Source organism: Chrysochloris asiatica, unplaced genomic scaffold, assembly GCF_000296735.1.
Source record: "Chrysochloris asiatica unplaced genomic scaffold, ChrAsi1.0 scaffold00073, whole genome shotgun sequence".
In the NCBI taxonomy this organism is placed as follows: domain Eukaryota; kingdom Metazoa; phylum Chordata; class Mammalia; order Afrosoricida; family Chrysochloridae; genus Chrysochloris; species Chrysochloris asiatica.
The window spans coordinates 12,512,317-12,523,272 of record NW_006408591.1 but is presented as its reverse complement, the minus strand read 5'-3'; positions in this window follow the sequence as shown (position 1 = coordinate 12,523,272).

Here is a 10,956-nt window from a genome sequence, read left to right as displayed (position 1 = left end):
CAATAGATCTGTTTTGGAAAAAGTGCAACCAGAGTGCTCCTTGGAGGCCAAGATGGCTAAGCTTCATCTCTCCTACTTTGGACACATTGTCTGGAGAGAACAGTCTCTGTAGAAGGATGTCATGCTGGGTAAGGTGGAGGGTCAGAGAAAAAGAGGAAGACCCCCAACAAGATGGATCAGCCAGGTGGCATCATTGATGGCTTCAAGTGTGGCAGTGGTAGAGAGGTTGGCCCAGGATCGGACATTGTTTCGTTCTGCTGTAAGTCGGTTCTGACTCGATGGCACCTGACAACAACAACAACAACAACAAGTTCTAATTCATTCTTTTCCCTCCCATTTCCTCTCATTGATAACAATCAACAAATGTTGATCTCTATATAGTCCGTTCTTCTTATAAAAGAGGGATCATATAATATTTATCCATATTTTTGCTTTATTTCACTTCCAGGTCCATCCATGGTATAAAATGTTATACGACTTAGCCTTGTTCTCTAAGTTTACATAGTATAACATTAGGCCACTCCTTTGTCAGTTTGTCATACTGTAGTGGTTTGTGTGTTGCTGGTATCCTGGAGATTATTTTAAATACCTGCAGATACTCCCAATGTGGATAGATTTCAGTAGAGCTTCCAGATCAACACAGGCTGTGAAGCAGGAGAGGCAGACCACTTCTGCAATAGTAAGCCATTGCAAATGTAGTGAATAGTAGTCAACATTGCTGCTATAGTGCCAGAAGATGAGACTCAAATGTCTGAAGGCCCATAAAATATGACTGGGAAATAGCTGCCTCCTTTAACTAGAGTTAACCTTAACGACATAAATGGCACAAAGTTTTCAGGATCTTCATTTGCTGATGGGGCACAACTCAAAATGAGAAGAAATATCCTTTAAGAAACAACTGCAAACATCATTAATAACCAGAATATGAAATGTACAAAAAAATGGAAGTTGTCAAAAATTAAATGGAATGCAAAAAGATTAATATCCTAGGCATTAGTAAGATGAAATGGACAAGTATTGGTCACTTTGAATCAGACATTCATATGATGTACTAAGCTGGGAATGACAAACTGAAGAGGAATGGCATAGCGTTCACTGTAAAAAAGAGTATTTCTAGATCTATCTACAGTGAGATCTGTGATGCTGTTGTTAAGTACCATGGAGTTGGTTCCGACTCATAGTGACCCTACACAGGGTTTCTGAGGCTGTAAATCTTTACTGGAGCAGAAAGCCTTATCTTTCTCCCATGGAACCGCTGGTAGTTTCGAACTGTCGACCTTGAGGTTAGCAGCCTAATTCGTAACTAGTACGCTACAAGAGTTCCTTGCTGTCTGTGATAGGATAATATATATGTGTGCCTACAAAGGATAATAGTCTTGGTATGGCATTGCAAGATAATGCACTAAACCATAAGGTCAGTTTAAACCTCAGGGTTTCAAACTCACCAGCTATACTTCAGAAACTTTACACAGAGCACTTAACAACAGCAACAGCATGGACAAAATATTGAATGACACAGGAAACATCTAAAGAAAATGGAAGGAATACAAATAATAACTACAACGAGAATTTGATGATATTCAACCATTTCAAGATGCAACATATGATCAAGAAGTAATAGGACTAAAGGAAGAAGTCCAAGCTGCACTGAAGGGATTAGTGAAAAGCAAGGTTCTAGGAATTGACACAGTTTACCAATCAAATGCTTCAACAAACTAATGAGATTCTGCAGGCACTCACTCCTCTATCCCAAGAAATTTGGAAAAAAGCTACATGGGCAACCAAAGAAAGGTGGCCCAGTGAAATGCAGAAGTCACTGAACAGTATCATTAATATCATATGAAAGGAAATTTTGCTGAAGATCATTCAAAAACAATTGCAACACAACATCAAGAGGATGTTTACTGAACTTAAACTTGCAACATCCATGATTCAAGTCGGATTCACAAGAGGACATGAAACTAGTCATATCATTACTGATATCAGATGGATCTTGACTGAAAGCAGAGCATACTAGAAACATGTTACTTGTGCTTTACTGACTAGGCAAAAACATTTGACTGTGTCAATCCTAAGAAACTATGGATAACATTGGCAAGAACTGGAATTCCAGAACACTTAATAGTGCTCATAAGGAAGCTGTATATAAACCCAGAAATGGTCATTCAAACAGAAAAAGGTGATAGTGACTGGTTCAAAATCAAGAAAGGTGTGTACTAGGGTTATATCTTTTCACCATATTTATTCAATCTGTATGATAAACAAATTAGCCAACAAGCTGAATTTTATGAATAAGAACATGGCATTGTATTGGAGGAAGAATAATTAACAATCTGCAAAATGCAGATGACACAACTTTGCTTGTGGGAAGCAAAGAGGACTTGAAATACTAATTGATGAAAGTCAAACACTACATCATCCTTCAGAAAGGATTGCTTCTCAATATAAAAAAAAAAAAATGCTCTCAACTAGACTAATAAATTGTAACTGGAGAAAAGAAAAAAGTTGTCAAAGACTTCAATTTTCTTGGATTCACAATCTCCATACATGGAAGCATTAGAGAAGAAGTCAAATAATATATTACACCAGGCAAATATGTTGCAAAAACCTCCAAAATGTGCTGATCAAGAGCAAAGATGTCACTTTGAGGACTAAGATGTGCCTGCCTTAAGCCATTTATACTCAAGTGCCTCATCTACATGTTAAAGTTTGACAATAGATAAGGAAGACCAGAGAAGAACCAATGTATTTGAATTATAGTGTTGGCAAAGTTGAAAATGCCAGAAGAACATACAAATCTGTCTTGGAAGAAGTACAACCAGAATGTTCCCTAGATGCCTATATGGTGAGACTGTATCGAACTCTGGAAATGTGGTCAGTAGGAATCAGTTTTGGAGAAGGACCTCTTGCTTAGAAAAGTGGATTTTCAGAGAAACAAAAGATCCCCCAGTGGAGTATCAGTGAAACAGAAGACGATCGATTGCCACAGTGGAAGCAGAAAAAAGCTCAAACATAACTATAATTTTTAAGATGGTGCAGGACCTGGCAATGTTTTGTTCCCTTGTGCATACAATTGCTATGAGCCAGAATGATGGGTGGGCACCTAGCAACAACTAAAGTATTCCATTGTATGTATGTACCACAATTTGCATTTTCATTCATCTGTTGATGAGCACACAATTTTTTCCTCACTTGTTACTGTGAATAAAGCAGCAATGAATATATAGATCTCTATGTATATTCATGCTATTCATTTTAAGTATCTGAGATATATATTGTTGTTGTTGTTATTAAGTGTTGTCGAGTGGATTCCGACCCATCGTGACCCTCAATAGGGTTTCCAAGGAGCAGCTGGTAAGCTTGAACCACCGACCTTGCGGTTCAAACAACTTTGCAGTCTGACACATTAGCCCACAGCGCCACATCAGGACTCTGAGGTATATATTTGTTGTTGTTGTTGTTGTTAAGTGCCATCGAGTCAATTCCGACCTATAGTGACCCTACATAGGGTTTCTGAGGAGCAGCTGGTGAGCTTGAACCACTAACCTTGCAGTTCAAACAGCTTTGCAGTCTGGTGCATTAACCCACAGCACCACATATAGAGAAACATAAATAGCTAGAGGTTAATTATCCTATCCAATTCAGTTAATAAGAAAGTGAAATAGATGGCATGCAGTTCTTGGTTTTACCTGTTACAAAATTATAAAACTCTGAAAGCACTACTTCTTGCTTTACTTTTAATTTTATAGGAAAGTTTTAATTCAGTTAAGTATTTTGCTATTTTCACTAACTGAGTTCCAAAGCTTCAGCAAGTAAAACAGTCAATGTTCTTGTTGTTAAGTGCCATTGAGTCGGTTCGAACTCCTGGATACTTTATACACAACAGAATGGAACATTGCCCTTTCCCGTGATAACCTTACAATAGTTATGCTTGACCATGACAATCTATTTCCTTGGGGCCTCCTTATTTTTCAGTGACTCTTCACTCTGTCAAGTATGATATCCTTCTCCAGGGACTGGTCCCTCCTGATAATATGTCCGAAGTATGAGAGACAAACGAGCTCTGGTAGGGTAGTGGATACGAATCGGGCTGCGAAACTCAGGGTCAGCAATTTGAAACTACCAGCTGTTTCACGGGAAAGATGAGGCTTTCATAAAGATTTGCAGCCTCAGAAACCCTGTAAAGGGTCACTGTGAGTCTGAACCAACTCCACGGCACATTACAACATGAGAAACAATGACCGGTCATCTTGGCATCTAAGGAGCATTCTGGTACGTCTTCCAACACAGATTTGTTTGTACTGGCAATCCATAGTGATTTTAATGTTCTCTAATACCATGACTCAAATGCATCAATTATCCTATGTCCTTCCTTATTCATTGTCCAACTTTCACATGCATATGAGGCTCTTGAAAATACCAAGGTGTGGGTCAGGCACACCTTAGTCCTTAAACTGATCTTTGCTCTTTAAAGTGAAAAGACTTTAAAGAGGTCTTGTACAGCAGATTTGCCTAATGCAATATTATTTGATTACTTGACTGATGCTTCCATGGGTGTTGATGGTAGATTCAAGAAAAATGCAGTGTTTGACTTCAGTCTTTCTTTTCCATTTATCTTTATGTTATTTATTGGTCAAATAGTAAGAATTTTTGTTCTTTATATTGAGGTACAGCCCATACTGAAGGTATGGTCTTTGATCTTCATTAGTAAGTATTTTAGGTCTTCTTTTTTTTTTTTTTCAAGCAAGCAAGGTTGTTTCATTTATATATTAAACATTGTTAATCAGTCATCCTCCAGTCCTGATGCCATATTCTTTTTCATTTATTTCAGCTTCACAGATTATATGCTCAGCATACAGATGGAATAAGCATGGTGAAAGAATACAATCCTGTGCACACTTTCCCTGATTTTAAACCATTCAGGGTCCCCTTACTCTATTTGAGTGACTGTCTCTTGTTCTGTGTGCAGGTTCTTCATAAACACAATTAAGTACTTGGAAATGCTTATTCTCCTCAATGTTGTCCATAGCTTGTCATGGTCATCTCAGTCAAAAGATTCTGTGTAGTCAAGAAAACACAGGCAAATACCTTCCTGGGCACATGAATTGCTGTGATGGATAAAAATTTCTCTGTACATTTCCCTACCTTTTTCTCACCAATGCAGCCATCCATTTTCTTAGTGCTTTATAAAAAGTCCCCATGATAGTCTTGTTGTCTCTGAAAAAAAATCTATGAAGATTACCCATTTGGAAGTCCCATAGAACAGTCACCCTAATCTTTGGAATTGACCTCTGCTTTGAATTTAACTGGCCCAGTAGATCACCTTTGAAGTCATTGCTTTGATTCTGCTCTTCTTTTTTTGTGAAACCACCCTAACAAGACTAAGATAAGTATATTATTAAGATAAATTGGGTGCAGTTACTTACTGATAACAGATACATGTTTCAACCTGTTTTATTTGGAATAAATCTACACATGTATGAACTGTAACCATAGTACAATATTTCTTGATTTACCCTGCTATAATAGATTGCTTCTTCTTTTATATACTCTGTTTAGATATTATGTAATATTATAATTCAAGGTCTTATATCTACATATGTAATAGTATATTCTACATGCTAGAAACAGGTAAGATGCATCACCTTGAATCAAGTAAAATGATGTGGCTGACAATAACTAAAGACATGTATCTTAATAAGACATTCAATGAGAGATTACCTAGTCTCAATTTTTGCTTAACTTTAAATTATCTCAACCCTACAGAATTCAACGGATTCATAGTGTGACATTGTAGAATCAGCATTGAACAGCAAACTGCAAGGTCAGCAGTTTAAACCCACCAGTTGCTTCTAAGAAACCCTATACAGAGTCACTATGAGTTGGAATTGACTCTATGGCACTTAACAACAACAACATAAATCAAAAATAATAACAAAATATTGGCTTAATGTTTTGATCTACAACATTAAAAAATGTTAATATAATGATATCCTTTTAAAGTTAAAAAATATGTATATCTTTTAAAGTATGTAGAACAAAGAACTTTGACCTTTACATCAAGTTTCCAGAGAATATCCCTTAGAATTTCTTATGTGAACAAGGTATCTTGTTCTTTAGTAAAATACTTTAAAAAGTGAAATGAGTAGGTGTTAAAGTGTTTCCACTCTGGTAACAGGGCTCAAGAAGGGAAGGAACATGGGTGATTGACAAAGAAAGCTGTGTGGGCAATCACTGAAGAAATATAGAGAAATTTAGGATGTGTCCTAACACCAGGGAGTTAAAAAGAGATAGAGAAAACTAGATCCACTAAAGTACAGCTTGGAGCTGGTACTTAATGACATCGCCCCAGGTAGCCACAGATACTTTGAGCTGTCTCTAGATGGCCCAGGATGAAGTTAAAGAAAGGAAGTAGTTGTGAAAAAGAATGAAGAAACTGGTACTAAAATTCTGGATGCATACTCAAGTGGTAATAGGATTCATATTGATTTTCACTGCTCAGTAATGAAGGTAGGGTTTGCACACTGACCCTTTTTCAGTACAATTTGTACAAAAGGAAAGGAGATACACTGTACTATTATAACACGATGAGAAACAAATCTGGCATGGCCCTAGAAACTCCTTTTCTTTTTCCTATTGCTGTTTCAGAAGCGATCTTAGGAGTTCAGAGTTGTCTTAATAGAAGATCAAACCGATACTAGCTACTAGATCCAGAGGCTGCCCCTTTCTACAAGTCTGTTCTATGACTTATAAAGATGTATATTTTCACAAAGGCTGGACTTCTTTCTTCTGGCACTGGTAATAGTACAAATATACAATATGTGCCCAGACTAGAAAAAAAAATAATAATTTGAATTCAGATGCTATATATTCTCTACTCATCTGCTAATAAAATTTTATCCAATATTATTTATAATTGCAATTTTTGGCATTGGTGAAATGTGTCTATGATTTAATTGATGTGATCAGTACATAATATGTTTTTGGTGTCTCTACAATTGTCAAGGTCTCCTGGTGTGACACTCTAAGTTAAGCACTAGACTTTGAACTATAAGGTTGGCAGTTCAAATTCATCACCTGCTCATTGGAAATCCTATACAGGTCACTATAAGTTGGAACCAACTCAACAATACTTAACAACAACAACAACCATTGTTAAGGAGAGCTGGTGGCACTGCAGGATAAGAAATGAACAGCTAATCAAGAGTTATGCAGTTCAAACCAACCAGTCAATCTGCAAGAGAAAGGTGAGGATTTTGTCTCCCATGAAGAATTATAGCTTCAAAAACTCTATACAACATCGCTGTGAATCATAACTGACTTGATGGCACCTAACAACAACTGTAATCAAAATACCGCTTAGCTTAAATGGTCTCATTTTAAATTCATAAATTGAAAGTGTTCCTGTTGATTTCTCCTATTAGAGATAACCTTTGGATGCAATGTTTAGTTTGTAAATTACGCAGGGCAAGAATGGGAGCAATTCAGTTTATAAATGTTTTTTACTTGAGTTTTCTAAGGAATGTGCTTAAGTGATGATATAAAACTGAGAGAGATATTAGAAATACAATTTCAAAATATGTGTATTCAAATACTATTGAATGATGATGCATGGAGGAGATTATAAACATTGCAATGAAACGATGAGTGTAAAACTGATGTTCTCCCATATAAACTATCACTCAATTTGCAATTAAAACTTGAAAGATAAAAAAGTATGTGTATTAATCGGTGACCCAATTCACTGCCATAGAATTGATTACAACTTACTGCCATCCTGTAGGACAGTGTAGAAGTACTCCATAGGCTTTCCAGGGCTATACATTTTTATGGAAGTAGATGACCACATCTTATTCCCCAAAAGAGACTGATGGGTTTGAACCACTGACCTTCAGTAAGCAGCCTAGCAATTCACCAACTGTGTCACCAGGGTTTTTCTAGTATGTATGTTGTATTGCATTGTACTGTTAGGTGCCATCAAGTTGGTACCAACCCATAGCCACTTTACGCACAGCAGAAAAAAACACTGCCTGATTCTGGGCCAATCTCACTACTGTCGTCATGCTTGAGTCCATCGATGCCACCATTTGGCCAATCCATCTCATTAGGGGTCTTCCTGTTTTTCTCTGACCCTTCACCTTACCAAACATGATATTCTTGTACAGTGACTGGTTCCTCCTAACAATATGTCTGAAGTATGAGAGATGAAGTTTGGCCATCTTGGCCTCTAAGGAGCACTCTGGCTGCATTTCTTCCAAAGAGGATCTATTGGTTCTTTTGGCAGCTCATGGCACTTTCAATATTCTCTTCCAACACCATAACTGAAATGCATCAATTCTTCTATGGTCTTCCTTATTCATTGTCTGGCTTTCACATGGATATGAGGTTATTGAAAATACCATGGCTTGAGTCAGGTGCACCTTAGTCCTCAAGCTGACATCTTTGCTCTTCAACACTTTAAAAAGGTTTTGTGCAGCAGATTTGCCTAATGCAATACGTCGTTTGATTTCTTGACTGCTGATTCTGTTAGTGTTCATAGTTGATCCAAGAAGAATGAAGCCCTTGACAACTTCAACATACATTTTATTGTAGCTTCAAAATATTTGCCATTTTAGCTTTCAGTTTTAAAGAAAATTTAAAATATTTAATTGAATATAGCTCATTTTGAAAATTTTATAATTTCCTAATTCATTTTAAAAAGTAAATGAAGGACATTTAAACATATACAAATTACTAGAAAAGAGTAGACTTCTTTCTATGAAATGCATTGAACTAGATAAGCTATTTTGTTCTGCTATTTCCACATCTTACTCCTTAATCACTAACATTGTTTCCAGGTTGAGTTTGTGAGGTAAAATTAAACAAATTATAGTGCTTTTGGTGTGCTCCATCAAGTGACAGATACCTTAAAAAAAAAAAAAAAAAAAAGCAAATCTTGATTTTGTATGTCTGTTCCTCCCTTATTGACTATCTCGTTATCCAACATTTCACATTTATGACAATAATAAAATAATCTAATATCTGTTTTGCATACTAACTACATTTGTCTGTCAATGACAAATGCTGAGGTGTGAGGAAAAGCAAGGCTGACTTGTGATGGTTAAGAATGTGTAGCAAAATGCCTCATCTTTCTCTGACGGAGCAGCTGATAGTTTCAAACTGCTGATCTTGCCGTTCGCAGTCTGATTCGTAACCAATACATTACCAGAGCTCCTTTAGAAAACCCTATACAGGGGCATTATAAGTTGGAATCAACTAGATGTCAGGGGGTTTAATTTTTGGTTTTTGTTTATGATGCAGCAGCTTAAACATGCAAAGAGCACACAATTCACATAAATATAAATGTCAATGTTTAGAGTCAGTTGAATGTTAAGTATTAAAGTATTCCAGCTATCTAACATATGGGACAAAAATTGATTCATCTACATGTAAATGATAGAATATGAGTATATGGAAAAATTACTTTTTGAGTCATTTTAACTTTAATTACTTGAACGTTTTAGCATACTACAGCTCAGAGTAGAAATCTTGAAACTTGAAGAGAAAAAAATTAAAATTTCTTAAAACTATACTTAGTACAGCATGACAAGTGAGAAATAAAAGACATACACAATTTTGAAAGGAAAACATCTGTCTTCTCTTCTATATGGAGATCATTACTAAAAATATAGGCCAATTAATTTCTTCTGCCTAGTGCGACACTGTGGGTTAATGCACCGGAATGGAAGCCATTTGAACTGCAATGTCAGCAGTTCAAGCTCACCAGTGGCTCCTCAGAAACCCTATACAGTGCTACTATGGGTAGGAACTGACTCAATGACACTTAATAGAAACAGCAGCTTTGTACTATGTAGGGATAACTTGGAGTTCAAGGTTCTATTCAAGAAAGCCACCAGTAATAATAAGGAAATGCTTGTTAAAATATTTTTGTTAAAAAATAAATAAGAATTCAACCAATTAGAATTCAAGCATGTTCCTAAATGAGGCTTCTCGTCCCAACTTGACAGCATGGTGCCTAGACCCAGACATTAGTCACCCATGCTTTAAGTCTCCTGTGCTCTGACTGCTACATCTCACCCACATCATCCATCATATTTACCATGAACATTACTTTCTTTCTTTTGTAATAGCCACTTCCTAGTTCAGCCCCTTGTCGTTTCATGGCAGTACTAGTGAAATCACCTTCTCAACAATCTCTTCATGTTAGATCACTTCATGAAAAACTGTCATCTCTATTTTACAACATTAAAAAATTTTTTGATTGCTCATACCTAGCAGCATCATGGACTGTCAGAAGAACAAGCAATGTGGTGGAAGAAGTACAGCCAGAATGTTCCTTAGAAGGCAGGATTATGAGACTCTCTCTCATACTTCATACATATTATCAGGAGGGACCAGACCCTGGAGAAGGACATCATGTTTGGTAAAATGGAGGGTCATTGAAAAGTAGGAAGACCCCCAATGATATGGAGGGGCACAGTGGCAGCAGCAAAGGTCTCAAACTTAGCAACAATTGTGAGATGGGCACAGGATTAGACAGTGTTTTTTTGGTTGTCCATCAGGTCACTAAAGGTTTGTGAGCACAGTGCCAAATAAAATTGATAAAATTGTGTACTTGAACTACTTAATGATTTTATATATTTCTTTATTTGCATTATAAAACAGCACAGTATCTCATACCATGTCTCATACCCCTTACCCCTGTTTCAGTTATCTAAGGCAGGAACAAAGAGTATGCTTCTGATATGCATACAGATACTTCTTATTCTCATGCTTTAGTTGTCCATATGATAGGAAGGAGCTCACAGCCCCCCTCCCCCTGCCCTTTCCCTTGGCATACCCAAACTCTTTGTTCTCTAGGAAGGGGCAGGCAGCCTGCCACCTCCTGAAGTTTCCTACTTTTCCTAGATCCACATACTACCTTTAACTTCATTGACTAGTGCACTGACTAGTGTG